This window comes from Ischnura elegans, chromosome X (assembly GCF_921293095.1).
Source record: "Ischnura elegans chromosome X, ioIscEleg1.1, whole genome shotgun sequence".
In the NCBI taxonomy this organism is placed as follows: Eukaryota; Metazoa; Arthropoda; class Insecta; order Odonata; family Coenagrionidae; genus Ischnura; species Ischnura elegans.
Genome location: NC_060259.1, coordinates 95,227,858 through 95,246,688, shown reverse-complemented (window position 1 = coordinate 95,246,688; position 18,831 = coordinate 95,227,858). Strand labels below are relative to the sequence as shown.

The following is an 18,831-nucleotide window of genomic DNA, read 5'->3' as shown; positions in this document are numbered from 1 at the left end:
ATAAATTGTGGACGGAATTTTTTTCCACCAAAAACCACATTTTTGCTGATGCACTATCCTAATGAATACGGTAAAAATATTTTCGTTTTGATGATGTTTATAAGCTAATTTACTTCTTCACGAATGCGGCCTATAAATCACAGGCCTGTAGAGAGATAGAAATACCATTCGGTAAACGTCAGCCAGTAATTTTATCAGTCCTATTCAACGAGATCTTAACTGATGACAATCAAAAGGATGGCTCATTCTTTATTCGGCTGCTGGTGTGAAAACATCTCTTCCCGCCCGTGGTTTGAAAGTCATGCCGCGTGCCAGCCCACAAGACTCGCACCTGATGCGTTGCTGTCAGTCTCGCGTTCTCTTCGATTAAGTGGCTGGGGGACACCCACCCCTTTAAGGCGAGACGCCACGCTCATGGAAAACTACTCGGGCTAAACACGAAGTGAGGCGATTACAGGTGGCTCACGCAACAATCAAATCACACAAAGAGACAACAAGCAAAGGATGGGCAGGATTAAGGCAACAAATATGGAGTCATATTTATGAAATATTTTTATTAATATTTTACATGCACCATACGGTGTGGTGATGGTATATCTTTTGAATCGCTGCGATATTCCCGACTACAAGAAACCACTGACCGCGCTTGGGAACAAATACTGGAATACAACTCCCTGAAAATTTTCCCTTGAAATTCTAAGATGATCTGATTGAATTTCTTAATTAATTCTGAAATAAGTGTTTATTTCTCAGAAATAGATCAATTATCAGCCTTGTCTGAGGGTAAATCCCCTTTTCAGACTAAGGACCCGATGATACCCCAATGCGTTTTATATGTGTGATGCGTTAAAAGGCTGTTGTGCTAGATATAAATTGCTGGATAAGAATTAACTTAAGTCTGCATTTACATCTTATGAAAATCAAAAGTTAATTTTAAGTTTTCTAAATCAATGGGATATAGTTATGAGCCGAACACCAAGAATGCCAAAAGTCGAGTTGAAATCACTGGATATCAATTGAAGTTGTATTTGTCGAATTGAAAATGATACATGTATTATCAATATGTTTTTCGTAGGAAATGCCCGTTTTGAAGATGGAAAAAGCTCTTCATTTGGCCGTTGGTAGAAGTTTTATTGAAAATTGCCGACTAGGAAATACGTAATTTAATCTAGATGTGGGCGGGCTAAAATTACCATACACTAGCAATGGTGCGAGGCCTATCACTCACTGAATACGCATCGAAAATAATATTTTTCTATGAAGATTTTTATTATGATCATATGGCATCACTTATTAAGAATTGTTTTTTAACTTATCATTGAAAAAGCACACCGATTGATTTACATAATCAAATCTTTGAATAGGAGGAAATGAGGTTTTCTTATGTTATTTCCTTTCTGCAGCATATGGCAATATCTAGAATATAGAAAAGATAGATCAAAACATAAAATGTAAAATAAAAACCAAATGTATTCTGTTGAATCCATATCAGACAGGACAAATGCGATGGCGCGACGACACAGCGATCACTAGTCGAAGTGACAAGTTTCCACAGATAACCCATTTTGGTAAAAAGAACCTCTGCGGTAGAAAACTATTAATATTAACCCATTATAACCCAATGCTGCTTCTAAGCAACATCAAAAATGTGTATATTATAAGCTCTGTTTAGGAAATATCTAAACTACGCATTCTTTTGTATTGTTAATTGTAATGACGAAATATTCAGCTGCCACGATAATTATGATCGATTGCAAAATGTTCCAGTTTTTATAATGAAAAATCTTGAAATTTGAATTTTCCCTAAAATAGCTCAGGGTTAGAAAGGGTTAAACTCCTATACTAAATTAACTAAAGTAATTTAATGCAATTAAATAGCTTCGGATGTCGACGCAGAGATTATGAAGGTATAGTGGGGCACATGAGCAAGATCATGAGAGACAATTGGAAGGGGCAGTTGCGGAGCAATTTTTTTGCAGAGGAGAAAAAGTCTGTATTGGTTGGGCGAGAAATGGAAGATATGAGAAGATAGTTAATAGAAGATAGATAATAGAAGAAGAATGGAGATTAAATGAAGGGCACGGAATCGTATACACAGGAAATATAAATACATAAATGATAAGGCTATAGTCTTGCAAACGGTAAGTTGGGTAAGCAAAGGAGGCAGATATAATGAGAGTGGCAGGTGACCGGGGGGGGGGGAAGAGGGGAAAGAAGGTCAACGTCGAGGGCGAAGAAGAAATGGAAGCCATTATTTCCTAAACGGCACAAGGCGGCTTGGCAGGAATTTGAGAGGAACACTTTTGTGCATATCTTTGAGGCTGTTCCTTCGAGTTTTAATACGAATGAAACTCACATAACGCCACGTGGGAAAGGTTGAAGTGATGCCTATGGTATCTTCGAAGACGTGTACAGAGAGTGCTTTGTTTCCAAACTTTTCTGAATGGACTTTCTCTCTTTGAATTCGATTCTAGGAGGGTAAGTCATGGTAACCATAACTCCCCGCGACACAAGTGCGAAGAGGGATAGAGGGCAATTTGGAAGGCGTGGAAGACCCGAGGTTTGACGATGATCCGAACGCTAGCGTCGTCCTTCAAATATTTCTTTCGCGTTCGCTTGATGGGCGCATTTACGTTCGAAGGGCTAATTTCAGACAAGGGACACTTCCATAGTCGTGGCAACGGCTTTTACCTCTGCTCTTTCACGTATTGAGTAAATCCAAGATCCAATTTTTTAATAGTAATTATCATGAACGATAGCATGGCAGGATTTTATAAAGTGCAAAATAACGAAACTGGATTTATCGATTGCTGAACGACGTCAATCATTGATGACACTGAAAAAACTGAGTCACCACCAACCATTGGATTCATTGTGTATGAATTCCTGTATAACGCCAGCAACCTAATTCAGTTGCAACAGATTCGCATATTGATCAATTTCTCCCCAAAAATAAGTTTTTCGTGATGATCGACAGCCTTTTTTTGTTCAAAATGAAGTTCTGATTGTTTTTCACCGTTCATATTAATCTGCGAAAGCTCTCAGGTACAGTTCAACTCTAGATAGTTTAATATATTCAAGAATTTGCCAAATTCCATTGTTCAAAGACAACTGATTTAAACTAGCCACCCAAACTTTCGGAGGGCATAGAACTAGTGAAATTGACGTAAGCTGTTAATCCTGCGTTTAAGAAGAAATGTTCCTATTTGGTACACCTACGATGCAACCCTTAATTAGATGGTCAGTCTTGGCGGTGGACAAATTGGCTGCCAAGGCATGAATGTTTCGCTCACGTAAGATATTGTAATGAAATTTATGGACATTCATTTCACGCTGATTTGTCATCATTGATGCAAAGTGGCCAAGAGAAAGAAACTGTGCCCTCTTCCCAGACGTGTGGCTGTGTTGGCTTTGACTTCTTCCACCCGCACCCGCTTGCCCACCCCCGCCCTGAACCTTAAGGCCGTTTTACACCGGGCAAGTACTTGGCACAATCTGACGTGTGTATGAAGGCGCAGTCAAAATTGCGTCGAGTAAAGCGGTGAATTGCTAGAACACATGCGAGTATGCGTGGACGTGAGATAGCAAAATATCCCCTGTTCTAATTTCGTTCATGCATTCGCGCAATTCCACGCCATTTTAGAAATTAATGCAGCTCTAACCTGCGCAATTCCATGCCCCGTGTAAAACGGCCTTTAGAGCGAGTGGAATGAAGATTAGACCTATAGGTAGTGCATCACCAGACAAGACCACTCGAGTGGGGAGTGATCCTTAAAGCGCCAGTAGTGAGGACGGGCCTTCGACGACCAATGCCAAACTGCACTAGCATTTAGTCTGCGGCGAATCTGGGCTGGGAAGCCATTGTGATCTGTGCACCGCTTGCTGCATCGCGGCAATGGATTCGGATTTCCACGAGAGAAGGAAGGATGGGAGTGGCGCGCGCCCATCAATCGGGCTGGCCGCTGTTATCCGCCTCGTCATTGAAAAATGACGGAAAATACGTGCTGCTCACACGATCCCATTCATTCAATCGCCGACTCATTTTTTCATCTCGCTGCTTGTGCTCGGAGAATGCTCAGCGTAGAACGTGATTCGATGGAGGGGCATCACAACTGTGGCGCTTGGAGGACGGGCATCGGCAACAGTTTTCTTTTACTGTCGAGCGCGATGTGCAATGAAAAATAAACAGACGCGTGCATATATTGAGTCCTTCGGTCCGTCGCCCACTGTGCGCGACATCAAATCGACGGACCTTTGGAAAATGCTTCCATGACGTCACGAGATGACGCCGATCGCCCCCACGTGCGGCAGCCTCCATTTCTAACTCGCAACGCTCTCCGCGCACTTCTACATGTCCTTCTTCCTTCCCCAAGTGACATTTTCTCCCTGAACGAGTAAATGAACTCAAAAAACTCACGGAAAGTAGGCGGCAACCTACGTCTTTTGTTCTTTTCGAGACAATGGCTAAATGGGGAAGAATAATATGCATAATTCTTCGTTAAAACTTTCGCGGATACTCGTCATGTTGAATAAAAACTTTTGGGCTGTGCCGCCGCGTCAATTTTTGGGTGGCCCCAACGTTTCCCGACCGATGCTGGTCGCTTTCTCAGAAGAACAATTACAACAGGGACAACGGCAATGAAATTAGCCGTACTTGGCAACCAGTAATCAACAAAAACAAACAACCCACTCCTCCAACCTCCCGCTCCCCTCCCCCCACCACCTATATATATGAATTTAAATTCCCCCCTCCTCAGAATCCCTAGGGAAAGCGACCAGAATCGGTCGGGAAACGTTGGGGCCACCCAAAAATTGACGGGGCGACATAGTCCAAATTTTTTATTCAACATAAAGAATTATGCACATATTATTCACCGCAACTGCCGAGTGATTGCAATAAAATAGGATTTGAAGTGTGATAGAACGACCCCATTCCGTGAAAACCAAGAGAGAGCAGTCGCCACTCAATGCCAAGGCCCGCATCCTCAAACCTCGATATAGCAGAATCTCCGCTACATAGTTGATGACGTGGCTACTATAGCGGCCGAGCTTCGCTTCAAGCCGCCCGCCCGCGATCGACAATTGTAAGAGTATATTTGTCACGCATCAATGACGAATTCTGCTGGTGATGCGAACGATGATTCAGTGGTAACTACCAACAAAACAAATGAGTACGCACAATTTTCTTTATTTGCGTCAAGAGGTGAGTAACGCTCACTTTGAATTCAAAAAATTAAATGAACAGACTTGTCCAAGAAAAATACACACGAAGAAATTCAGGAGCGACGGCATGTACTGTTACTTCACAAATCACATTTCTCACGCATTGCGAACATGATTAATAAGTGCTTATTAGGAAGCATCTGGAGCAACGACGCGTACAAAAGAACGCCACTAGTTTTATTACAATGCTCCCTTTTCGTTTATTTCGCGTCGTCAACAAGAATTATTGTCCATTATCACGTGATTTTCATTTTTTTCTCATGTCGTCCACAATAATTGTTTGAGATGAAATCTATAAAGTCAGCGCCGTAACTTGGATGTCCTGAGCAACACTTGGCGGGGTTACCCTTTTCCATCCAACTTGGTGTCTTTTCAGCGTGCAGGGTCTGGGACACAGGCAGGCTTTCCGCGTGAATAAAATAAAATGGCAAACTTCTACACAATTTTATTTACAAAGTACCGACCCGGTTTCGATACGTAGTGGCATTATCAAGGTATCAATGACCTTGATAATGACACTACGTGACGAAACCAGGTCGGTTCTTAGTAAATAAAATTGAGTGGAAGTTTACCATTTTATTTTATTCTCATGGATATAAAACATTTCCACCAGATATCGCCGGACACTGTGAATTAGGCTTTCCGCGGCCATGCTATAGAAATAAATGGCAATGGTACCTTCATTACCTCAAGTCTTAATTTTTGTGTAAGATTATCAGTTGACACTGCTCCGCGATAAACGCTTCATTGATATTAAAATACTCAAAAATACCTAGCAAATATCGTAAACCAGCCGTAATTGCACGCGGATAAGAACGGGAAATAATTTGGCTAACTTATCTATTCGCCCCGAAAGGGGTATGTTCGGGATTGAATAATAGCAAGACAGTTTATTTTCTAAACATCTAACAAAATATTGCTTGCTAAATTTACCATTTCTTCTTCTAAAACTTTGTTGAAAGATATGGATGAACCATGCAGTTAAGATTAGAGAAAGTCAATAGAGTAGCATTGGACAAGAATAATAAAAACAGCTTAGGGGGAATAGGTATAGAATAAGATTAAGCTCTTAGAATATCACATTAACCATTGATGAAAGATTGTTAGATTTAGTTACGAATCCATAAAATTCTCCAAAAGGGTCAACACTCTGGGACAACTGGAAAAGCCTCGAGTTCAAAACTGCCGGCCTCAAAATTGAAGAGAATATGTGAACTCTATTTGGGCAAACAGTCTCATCAAATAGCAAAATAACCGGACAAAAATCCTGGTCCCATTAAATTCCAACTCTAAGAATTCCAAGAAGAAGGAAGTCCAACTCTAGGCACTAATCTCACTCGCCACTTCAAAATGTGATAACTTAATACTGAGTAAAATACATTTTGTACAGTCGTGCAGAGGACTCATCCCTCCTCATCCTTTCTCCTTTCCTTTCTCATTTCCTTTCTCTTGTTACGCTTGAACGACGCACCACGTAGAGGGAAAGTGTAACAGTAATGCAACCGTGAGCCATGTTTTCCTTACTTAGACCGGCTTTATAATTAAAAAGAAACCGTTGGAAAAGCAACAAGGACTAATAATTGATGTATACGAGCTAGAATCCAAAACTAAAATGGGAAGAACATCCTGTAATGGCTCTGAGGGTATTATTCCAGATATTGCAGAAGACAAAGGGCTTCAAAAGAAACAGTAACTAAAATCAATTAACTATTGTTCAGAGATATTCATGTGTTCACTTGAGGGGATATTTTTTGGGGATTGCGTTTACCTGGAATTTGATAGATCAATTAGGCAAACGGTGTGAGATTATTTCATTACAATGTGACTTGACTCATGTTACGTGGTAAAGGATTTTCACAACGAAGGAGGGATTTGAAAGCCATAGACAAAAAAGTTGATACCACCAATTAATAGTAAAGTCACATTCTATTACGAAATCCACATTTGAAACTCAGAGAGCATCGAATAAATTTCCACCTTCACAGAAAATGCTGATTTCATAAAGTGAAAATCTCCAAGGTTATAAAGAAATGAGGTACTTTCGGAGCACCAGTGCAGCAATTTTTTAAATCATAATCGGAGATAAGTGTAAAAAAACAAACCTTTGCATAACAGGTTTTTCACCAGTAAAGAAATAAGACAAAATATTTTAAGTTTCATGATTACTTATTTACGATCATACCGACATACAGACCCACATCTAAGGCGTCTCGAATAAATGATAACAGGCCCACATCAAAGAGTCCACTCAGGAGAAATGCAAAGAGCGAATGGCGGACGTTGCACGAGTGAAGTCATTCTGAACGTATCGTAACTCTTCTGCAAGCCCCTTATTTCTTTCCCAATGGCCTTTTGTACAGTCACACTGTTCAACTCCGCGCTATTTAATGATGTAACCCGAGGTCACACACAGCAAGGAGGGTCGATAATAGTGGAGTATCGCGCTATTGCCACCGTTCAAGGGGGAAGGGATGATTAGCGGGTGGGCGAGGAGGCGGTCATTGGAGCGGCCCCTCGCGAGGGGGACTGCACGCGGCGGCTAATCCCTCACAACTCCGCCTACTTCCCATCCACTCGCAACCCCCAAATCAGAGCCTGCACATCGTCAGGGGAAAATATGAAACTAGCCAAATATTTATTAGAGTTGTCATGAGTTAATAGTATTCATTTGTATATTTTTCAAGATTCACAACAAAGTTCCATTTGGCGTAAGCCTATCAACAGAGCTTAGCTAAAACAACATTTCCATTTTTATTAATTTTCAAAAGAGATTGGTTGTATCAGACAAAAATACAGCCCAGGCTCATGTACATGTTGGTCCAAGGAACCAAACTGCACCTCCATTTCATTTTATGTTTTTTTTTGCCGTTCAATTACCATTTTCCAATGAAGTATTATTAAGAAACATTTCTTTAAAGTGACTTTTCATATTTTTCATTCTTTTTCTTGTTAATAAAAGCGTCGTTATTTAAATTGCATCATTGGGACTGTGTAGTCCTGTCCTGCGTTTTACAAATAGGACATTTACACATTCTCGCTCATGGCAAAGCTGTTCGAAATGATGTTCAAACCAGCAAACTGTGGCATTTTTTAGTGTCCCCCCCCCCCCCAAAATTTCTGGTACCCCCCCCCCCAGAAATTCCTCGAACTTCCTCGAACTTCCTCCGAACTTATCCGCAGAACTTCTCCCGCCAAGAACTTTTCGCGCTAAGGTTTTTTCGCGCAAAGGATTTTTTGCGCAAAGGGTCCCTGTAGCAAAGTGCCCTGTCTCGCAAAATCCTGTCTCTGGAAAATCCTGTCTCTGGAAACAGTCTCTGAAACAGCCTCCGAAGCAGCCTCCGAACCAGCCTCCGAACCAGCCTACCTGCAATGCAAGACTTATATAGGACTACTGCGGAGAAATACTTCTCCTTGGCAAGCAAGGGGAAATCGGTGCTAAGGCCTTAGTATTGCACTTGGAGTGAGAAGTTTTACCATTGTCCTATCACAAACTCTCTCTCCCTCCAACACCTCACCCCAGTATCTCCTTCCCCTCCATGTGTTCCAATGAACGATTCCTCTGAGGTCTCCAACCCAGATGTTGAGGGGAAAATTCTGGGTGCTGGCTTTGTCTCAAAACCAGGGATGGTGTTTTGCGGAGCGGCCGTTTCTGCAGGGGCAGTGACGCATCAGTGGGCGGTTGTTGAATTCGCCTGGCTACCCCTCCACTCCCTGGAAGAAGCCCTCCCCTCAAATGCTGTCTCGCCTTGCTTAGGCGAGCCCCTTTTCTTCCTGACCTGCATGGGAGTCACATGTCTTGTGAGCCATGGCATATTTAGAGCAATTTTCTGCTGGTAATGTTTCCTTGGGATCATGAATTTACTATCATTGTTTTCTGTAATACTTCTGATTTTTTTTGAATACTCTACTTTGAATAGATATCGTACGGTAATAACTCGTAAATTATTTTTTGGCTGCCTTTTTCTTGTGAGCTGTTTTTCTTGTTTGTGGAGTCTTTTCCCTGATCCAGCATGTGACCGACGGTTGGAGTATTTCCCCTGTCTGGACTTACGTGAAAAATCAACCAGATTTTACGACGTAACGTTACATATTGGTAGCAGAGCTGAGGTTCGATTTCCTGTCCTTTCGTCGAGGTCTCCGAGTACTGGACAATGGTGACAATTCTCCACTATTTCTCCACTTTTTGCAGTTTCTGGTTGTTTCTCCTCTTAAAAGTGAGTTATTTTATGTTCCATTAAGTGCTTTTTGGTTCGTGTGGGATTACGTGACTAGTGTTGCCGACTTTTCCTCGTGGTCCTATGCCATTTGACATTAATGTTCGTAATGCTCGTAATGTTCTTGATAATTTGGATAGCAGCTAGTTATTCTCGCACCCCTCTTTTCTTATTGGATTCTTCCAGTAATGAGAGATAGTTTTATTTCTCGCTTTTTCTCTCTCTTTTTCTCGTTGTCGTCACTTCACTTTTCAAAATGCCTGGAGGTACTGAAAACCCGTACGAGAAAACTTATTTAACCACGGGCGAGGATCGTAAGGCCAGGGGTACGGCTAATGTGTCCGTAGGAAGTGAAGTTTCTAATAATGAACGGGAATCTTCTTTAGAAGTGGTTCCACCTCGCCCAACGCACGAGGAAAGTAGTGATGTTCTCGTCTCTCACGAAATGTCTGCTTCTCAGACATTGCCAGTTTCTGAAGGGTTAGTAATTGTCAAACAATTACTCAGTGATTTTCCGCCATTTGAAGTGTCAAACAGTGAGAATTGGTTTAATTTCATGTTAAAAGTTAATGAAATCGTTTCTTTGTCTTTGGTTCCTCTGTCAACGTTATTGTACCTTGTAGTATCTAAACTTCCTGCCAGCTCTCGTCATTTTTGGTTGTCTATGTTAAACTTGAATCTCGCATGGTCTGAAATCACTGAAAAAGTTTGGGCTAGAATTGTTAGTGACAGAGAGTTTGATCGCTTGATCACTACGAAAGTTAAGAGATTTCAGTTCCCTCGCGAAACGCCCCACGATTTCGTGTGTTCTGTGCGTAATGCCACTCAGGTGCTGGGTTTGCAGTATTCCGAGTCTTCTATTGTGCGACTCATTATTCAAGGGTTAAATCCTTTAACAAAATCTGCAATTATGTTCTCAAATCAGCCTAACACATTTGTAGAATTGGACTCTGTTATCACGCAGGCTTCTAAACATTTAATGGACTGTGCTGAATATTCCAACACTTTCCATCGTATCTCTAGGAATCCGTCTTCTGTTGCCTCTTCCAGTGCGCCTAGGGAAGTTTCTTTTCCTATTAATTGTTCTTACTGTCATAAACCTGGCCACAAAGTGAACGAGTGTCGCAAAAGACGACGATTTACTCAGCCTGCCGTGAGTTTGATGAGCGTCCGTGACAAGTGTTCGACTCGATTGCCAATATTATCTATTAATCTTCATTCTATGCCATGCCAGGCTTTAATTGACACTGGGTGTTCAGTTTCACTGTGTGATGAAGATTTCTTTGCTTCTCTGAAATGTTGCCGGAGAAAGGTTATTCGTAAGAATGTTGACGTCGATTTAATCACTGTGTCGGGGCAGCCTTTTCATATTAATTCCTCTGTCTCACTCAAGGTTCAAATAGGCAAGTTTTCTTGGAACCACGTGTTTTATCTAGCTAATATCCCGTTTCCCGTGTTACTGGGTGTGGATTTCATTTGTAATTCAAAGATGATTATTCGTCCGGCGAACGTCAGTTTTGAAATTGCCCCGAATTCTCTTTTTTCTTTTACGGACAATTGCGAAGCGTTTAAATCGGCGCCAGTTAGTAACTCGTCCGAATCTCATGTTCTGTCGTCCACTGAAATCACGTTGTGTGATAAGTTGAAGGGCTTATTGTCAAAATTTCCTGATGTGATTTCTCAAGAATTGGGGGTCACATCTGTTATGACATACGAAATTGAACTGCTAGATTCAACTCCGATTCGATCCCATCCTTATTCGTTGTCACCTCCAAAGGCTAATTTAATGAAGAAGCACATCCAATCTTTACTTGATAAGAAAGTGATTGAGGTTTCCAATTCAAACTGGTGTTCGCCAGCTTTTCTAGTGCCTAAAAAGGATGGATCTGAAAGATTAGTGGTTGATTACCGTAAGTTGAACAAAGTTGTTAAATCAGACGGTTATCCAACACCTTCTGTTGAACATGCATTCCAATATCTTGCTGATGCAAAATATTTCACTGTTCTTGATCTCAATTCTGCCTTTCATCAAATACCATTATCTGAGAATTCTAAGAAATTAACTGCTTTTGTGACGCCGTTCGGAGTGTACCAATATAATAGATTGCCATTTGGTTTTGTAAATTCTCCTCAAATATTCACTCGTCTCATTAATGAAGTATTGGGCGATTTGAAATATTCATGTGTCTACCCATATATTGATGACTTGTGTATCTATTCCAAGTCTGCTGAAGACCATGTATCTCATGTTAATGCTGTCCTCAACAAACTACGCAGTGCCGGTTTGACGGTGTGCGAGGACAAGGTTAAGCTTGGTGTGGAATCACTCACTTTTCTGGGCCATCTCATCACAAATGGAACCTTGCAAGTTGATCCTGAGAGAGTGAGACCAATTGAACAATTCCCAGTTCCCAGAAATGTGAAGGAAGTGGCCAGATTCATTGGACTTTGTGGGTTTTACTGCAAATTTATTCCAAGGTATTCTGAAATTTCTATGCCACTGAATCGCTTAAAACGTAAAAATGTTCCTTTTCAATGGACAGCTGTTGAAAATGAGGCTTTCTGTCAGTTGAAGAAAGCTCTCACCAATCCACCAGTATTATCTTTCCCTCGATTTGACGAGGAATTTCATTTATTTGTCGATGCCAGTAATTTGGCGGTTGGTGCCGTTCTGAATCACAAAGTAAATGGTGATTTTGTCCCTGTGGCTTTCGCTAGTAAGGCACTCTTGGAACATGAACGTAAATTTTCTTCTTATGAATTGGAGTGTCACGCAATTCATTTTGGAATTCAAAAATTCAGTGTTTACTTACAAGTAAAACCATTTCACTTGTACACTGATAATGGTGCCTTGACATGGCTTTTCTCTCATCCTAAGCAGTTGGGCAAATTAGGCCGGATGGTTCTTAAATTATCCTCTTATAAATTCACTGTGCATCATGTTCGAGGATCAGCTAATTCTGTCGCAGATTGTCTTTCTCGCATTGAGCCATCCTCATCTACAAATAGTCATTTAGATGTGGAATCAATCACTCATAAGGAGTCAGCTGTTCCTTATTCTTGTGTGTTACATAAATTGCCTTTGTCATTCGTTGACATTCGAAAACACCAAGAAACTGATCTCGTTCTAAAGGATATTTTCAATCAGATTAATAATAATTCCTTGAACGACAAAAACTATTTTCTGAAGGGACAGCTATTATGTTATGGGAATTCTAAAATTAAGCGAGGAAGAGCTGTTCTGCCTACGGTCTTGAGGCCTATGATTTTTCAATATTTTCACTGCTCTAGTATGTCTGCTCACTTGGGCATGGCTAAAACTTATGATAAGATTAGCAGACACTTTTGGTGGAAGGATATGAAAAGAGAGGTTTATGACATGGTCAGAAAATGCCATCTGTGTCAAACTTGTAAACCCAGAAATGCTCCACCTCCTGGCATGCTATCATCGAAAAATCCTTCTGAGGTTTGGGAAAGACTTTATATTGACTTTGTGGGTCCTTTACCTTTGACTAAAGGTGGACACCAATATATACTTTCTCTTATTGATGGTTTTTCTAAATTCTGTTTTCTTGAGCCAGTTCGTAAGGCTACTGCTGGTTCAGTTGTTTCAATACTCACTCAAAGAGTATTCCCGAAATTCGGTTTTCCTAAATATTTGGTGTCTGATAATGCACAAGTTTTCAAATCTCATGCCGTTAAGGAGATGTGTTTGCAACTGGGGGTTAAGCAAATTTTTGTTTCTCCATACTATCCCTGTTCTAATCAGGTAGAGAGATTGCATAGAAATCTAAAATCTGCACTTGCTATTTTGTGCAATAATGCTCACCATATGTGGGACTCTATGCTTGCTGACTTAAATTTTGCCCTGAACACTGCCTCACATGAGAGCAGTGGATTTTCTCCTGCCAAAATAATTTTCGGCAGAGAACTTAAGCATCCTTTAATTAATCAGTGGGACATTCCAAAATCTTTATTCGAGAATGATCTCAGCGATAATGACAGACAAGCCTGCCTGAATCATGTTATTGCTAATTTAAAAAAGGCCAGAAACAGGTATAAAGAATCCTATAATAAATCTCACTCCCAAATCACTTTCTGTGTGGGAGATCTTGTTCTCTGCAAAAACCATCCTGTCAGTTCTAAAGGTGAACAGAAAATGGCAAAACTGGAACCTCTGTGGAAAGGACCTTTCGTCCTTAAAAAGTATCTCTCTCCTGTAACAGTTATTCTGGAAGTTTCTCCTGGGAAAGAGAAAATTTGTCATGTTTCTCATTTAAAGGCATATCATGGTGGCATTGCTAATTCCAGTAATTAAAAGGAGAGAAATATCATTGATTTTTTTTTTATTCTTTTTTTTAATGAATGCTAATGTTTGCTCTCTCAAATACTATTTGATGCTTGATTTCGGTGTTGTATTTCTATTGATTCCTATTAATATTGTTTTGATTAATGAATAATAAGTCTATTTCTATGCTTGTAATTGAAATTGTTCTGAAATATTGTATTGTACTTGCTTATTCTCATCTGCTTAATTCACTCATGTAATTTAGTGTTGGTCTACTGTGATTGTGAGATGGGGTAAGGTGGAGGAATTATGGGTGCTTGGAGGGAGAGGACGGGAGATTAACTTGGGGGGAAATCCCCGAGATGGCTCGTTTCCAGATAAGCTGTGGAGGTGGCCCCAGTTATTAAGATTCAATTGTGTTTTGTGTCACCTTTTCTCCACCAAGACTTTATGGACATTCTCACAATTCTGGACAGTGATAAGTGTCGTGATTTTGCAGTGTTCAATATTCTATCGATGGCTGAGTGATTGAATTGATCAGCTGATTTTAAGACTGCCTACTGTGTTTTAGTGTGGCTTTTGGCGTTGAGTTGCGACCTTCATCGCCCGACAAGTATGAACTTTCATCTTGTCGCAACCAGCATGTAGCTCTCATTTCTATTGTTAATTGAAGAGTGAAATTTAGAGTGATTTCTTTTGTTGATGCAATATGCAGTTCTCATTTTGTTAGCATCGTCTATGATTCTTTTTTTGACTTGTTTAATTAATACTGAGAGATATATATACACATCTTGATTAAATTTAGTCAGTACTTGTTCAATAGCTGACATGAATACCATATGCCTTATAAATTGTTAATAATTATTGGAAAATCGAGGAATTTAGTGCAATCTATTGTCATTTACGTAATCTTGTTGAATTTTGGAGGATTCTTTATTGATAATTAATTATGGACTGATAATATTTACAAACATGGAGGGTTTAAATGGGAGAAATACTAATGCCAATGTATATTAATTAAGTGAGACACATATTATGCTGAATATTTTTGCTGGTATTTTGATAACTAATAATTATTTAGTGAATAACCGTATTTTTGAATAAACTTGTACTTAATGATTATATAATATGGGGTATATATTTTGTTGGTCGACCCTAACTTTCTCTTGGGTTGCAATATGAATTTTGGGTAGAAGTTAAAACCCATTTTTGTGAATCGTTGTTTTTTGATAAGGTGGTTGAACCCAACTAATGGGACAACCCAGGGTTCCCATGAACCCAACTGCTTCACCAACCCAATCTTGCCCATTTACTAAGTGGTTGGTTATTGTATTGCTTTACTTGGTTTTTAAAAAAAAAAAAAAACCCACAAAATATCTCTGATGAGAGAAGGAACATTTGAGTTTGGTAAAGATATCCTGGTGTTATACCAATAAAAATCTTCCCAGTTCCTTCTAGTTGCTGATGGTAATTATTTGTAATTTTGATTCACTGTTCACCGAAACAAGCATCACTTTATGACATATTGATTATTAATTTTATTTTCTTGCTATGTAATACTAAATAATTTACTCTATATCTATCAGCAATATTTCTTGTCTCACTCTTGTAATTATGTCATGTTACTCACTTAAGAATTCTGTTGAATTCCAAACATCACTCCTGAGGTTATTATTTACAGAGTGATAAAAATGTATGTTCTTGTCAAAACTATTTTTGAGTGATATTTCTTGAATACTATTGTCTCAATCAATAAACTTTTTATATTCAGTTCAATTCTAACCACTGAATAATGGTTTTTGTGAAATTCATGGGGGTTAAACAGTGGGGGTTCATCCAGTGAAAACCAGTGGACCTGTGATGCCTCGATAAGTTTTCTAGGCATTAATCAGTTCTTGGTGGACGTGTCTTGGTCCCCAAGTTCAAGCAATTTTTGTGGTCATTTTCCTACAGAGGATGTGGCATTTTTTAGTGTCCCCCCCCCCCCCAAAATTTCTGGTACCCCCCCCCCCAGAAATTCCTCGAACTTCCTCGAACTTCCTCCGAACTTATCCGCAGAACTTCTCCCGCCAAGAACTTTTCGCGCTAAGGTTTTTTCGCGCAAAGGATTTTTTGCGCAAAGGGTCCCTGTAGCAAAGTGCCCTGTCTCGCAAAATCCTGTCTCTGGAAAATCCTGTCTCTGGAAACAGTCTCTGAAACAGCCTCCGAAGCAGCCTCCGAACCAGCCTCCGAACCAGCCTACCTGCAATGCAAGACTTATATAGGACTACTGCGGAGAAATACTTCTCCTTGGCAAGCAAGGGGAAATCGGTGCTAAGGCCTTAGTATTGCACTTGGAGTGAGAAGTTTTACCATTGTCCTATCACAAACTCTCTCTCCCTCCAACACCTCACCCCAGTATCTCCTTCCCCTCCATGTGTTCCAATGAACGATTCCTCTGAGGTCTCCAACCCAGATGTTGAGGGGAAAATTCTGGGTGCTGGCTTTGTCTCAAAACCAGGGATGGTGTTTTGCGGAGCGGCCGTTTCTGCAGGGGCAGTGACGCATCAGTGGGCGGTTGTTGAATTCGCCTGGCTACCCCTCCACTCCCTGGAAGAAGCCCTCCCCTCAAATGCTGTCTCGCCTTGCTTAGGCGAGCCCCTTTTCTTCCTGACCTGCATGGGAGTCACATGTCTTGTGAGCCATGGCATATTTAGAGCAATTTTCTGCTGGTAATGTTTCCTTGGGATCATGAATTTACTATCATTGTTTTCTGTAATACTTCTGATTTTTTTTGAATACTCTACTTTGAATAGATATCGTACGGTAATAACTCGTAAATTATTTTTTGGCTGCCTTTTTCTTGTGAGCTGTTTTTCTTGTTTGTGGAGTCTTTTCCCTGATCCAGCATGTGACCGACGGTTGGAGTATTTCCCCTGTCTGGACTTACGTGAAAAATCAACCAGATTTTACGACGTAACGTTACAAAACTACAGAAAGGCGATAAAAGAATTTATTCCGTCGCCATATATCAAATTAGTTGATCCTAAGGCCCTGTTTAGGGAATTAAGCATTATTCAATGTTTTTAATTATTTTAGATAGCCCAACTGCCAATCAGTGTTGTATCTATTTAGTACTCGCTATGCATGAAATGCTGAAATTCGATTTTTCGAGAGTAGAATTTGAAGTCTCCCTGAAGCGCTTTTCTCCTTCGAGGGAGAAAATGCACAATTCTCCGAAAAAATAGTACCCTGCTCTTATTTCATCGAAATACACGGATTCACCGCGAACTCTCCACAGAGGAAAAGTCAACGTCTAAACTGCAACTGTGGCAAAAAAAACCGCCCGGCGACTCATGGATCAATATGAACAAGGAAATTAACCAGTTGCATCAGACGCTTGGTCACGGTTTCCAATGGCTACCGTATAACCTAATGAATGCATCTTTTGCCATTGGTTTCCATGGTTATCGACCGCGATGACTAAGGAGGGAAGGGAGGGCGCACAATCCACCCAAGCGTTGAAAATGGCGAATATCTTGTATTCATCCATTCCATATTTACTCTCACACCTTTTTGCCTCATGAATAGCCAAAAACATCAGTGGCGCGGCGAGGGGGGTGGAGGGGTTTGGGGGATAAATTCCCCCCCAGAGCTCAAGAGAAATTTTAAGTTTAATCCATTTTGCTTAATAAGATTGATATTACTAATAAAATAGTGTAAGGATTAACATAATATCCCCCAGAAAGCCGTAAATCTCACCATTTTGAACCATTTATCTTAAATTTCCACAATTTATTAATATCGCACCTATCCTGGTGGGTATTCCATACCCCCACACACCCCGGTATTAGTAGTACCTAAACCCCCCCAGCCTTACTTCCTAGCTGCGCCCCTGAAAAATATCACTTTGTTTTCCATCTATGATGACAAATTTGAAAGTGAAATATGCATACAATTTCGCAAAAGTTCTGCAATTAAATTCTTTGAGCGAAATTCTTCAATTTCTTTGAATGGTTTCGTTAATTTTTGGGCGTTCTATTGGAGGTGATGGTCCCGAAGATAGGTAATTAATTGTGGTTTCATTGTAGCTAAAAGTGCTTATGTATTCCAAAAAGCTATTTCCGATACTCATTTAGCGTTAACCACCAGAGAAACACGGAACTACAGTCGATTTAGTTTGTGATCTAATCATCAAATTAAATAATGGCTAGTACAGTTTCGTAGCTTAAGAAGTACACATAGTTTTTGTGTATGCCCTATTTCTTCTATTCAAGGTCATTTTCTCTAGATAAATTTCTTTTGGCTCTAGATAAATTTCTTAAAGTAAGAAATGGTTTTTTGTGTAAAGTTAAATTATACCAGGTCTGCAGTTCAAACAATGTTTTCCACGTTGCAAGTTCCACAAGTTACCACGTTGGAACCATTTCAGTTGTCCACCCCAGTCTTGGTCTATATTTTCAATTGTCACGCTAAATCTGTTATCATGCACTCTAGGATGCAAGGCCTTCCTATTTCCTAGGCAGGTGCATGACTTTTCTCGAAGCTTTTACTTTGCTAGGAGTATTAAATGCCTCGTAGTTGAGCCCCTATGACATACATTTGATGCACGCCATCTGATTAGGGCTGTGCGAGACTCTCGACCACCCGAGAGTCTCAACGGTCGAGACGAGCATTTCGTTTCTCGGCATTGTCGGGACGAGACTCTCGCCTGGGTCGAGAACCTTGACGAGAGTCGAGAAGTCTCGCCCTTTCGAGATTTCTCGACACCCGTCGAGACTCCCGGCTCCCCGAAAAAATTGAACTATTTCTATTTTAGACATTGAGAATAATTTAACAAAAAGATTATTTTAAGACATGTTATATATTTCCAAAACTAAAAATATTTATAATATAAGATCGACATTGTCAACTTCTGCTTATTTTATTACTTAATCAAAGCATATATTATTATTTAATTAGCCAAAATTGACCGGTAACCATGAACCTTAGTTACCATAAATAAACATTGAAAAAAGGTATATAAAATTCAATAGAATTAGACTACGATATCTTCTTTTTTGTTAATTTACAAGTAAATGTTCCTTTTTTTAATAAAATACTATGATTATAAACATTGATGTAACT

General features: G+C 40.1%; 1 protein-coding gene across 3 annotated transcripts in view; it reads left to right on the top strand.

Moving 5' to 3' along the window:
- Positions 1-18,831, top strand: part of LOC124171879 (inactive phospholipase C-like protein 2) — a 219,758-nt gene that overhangs the window by 13,272 nt on the left and 187,655 nt on the right. The gene's annotated exons all lie outside the window — the stretch shown is intronic.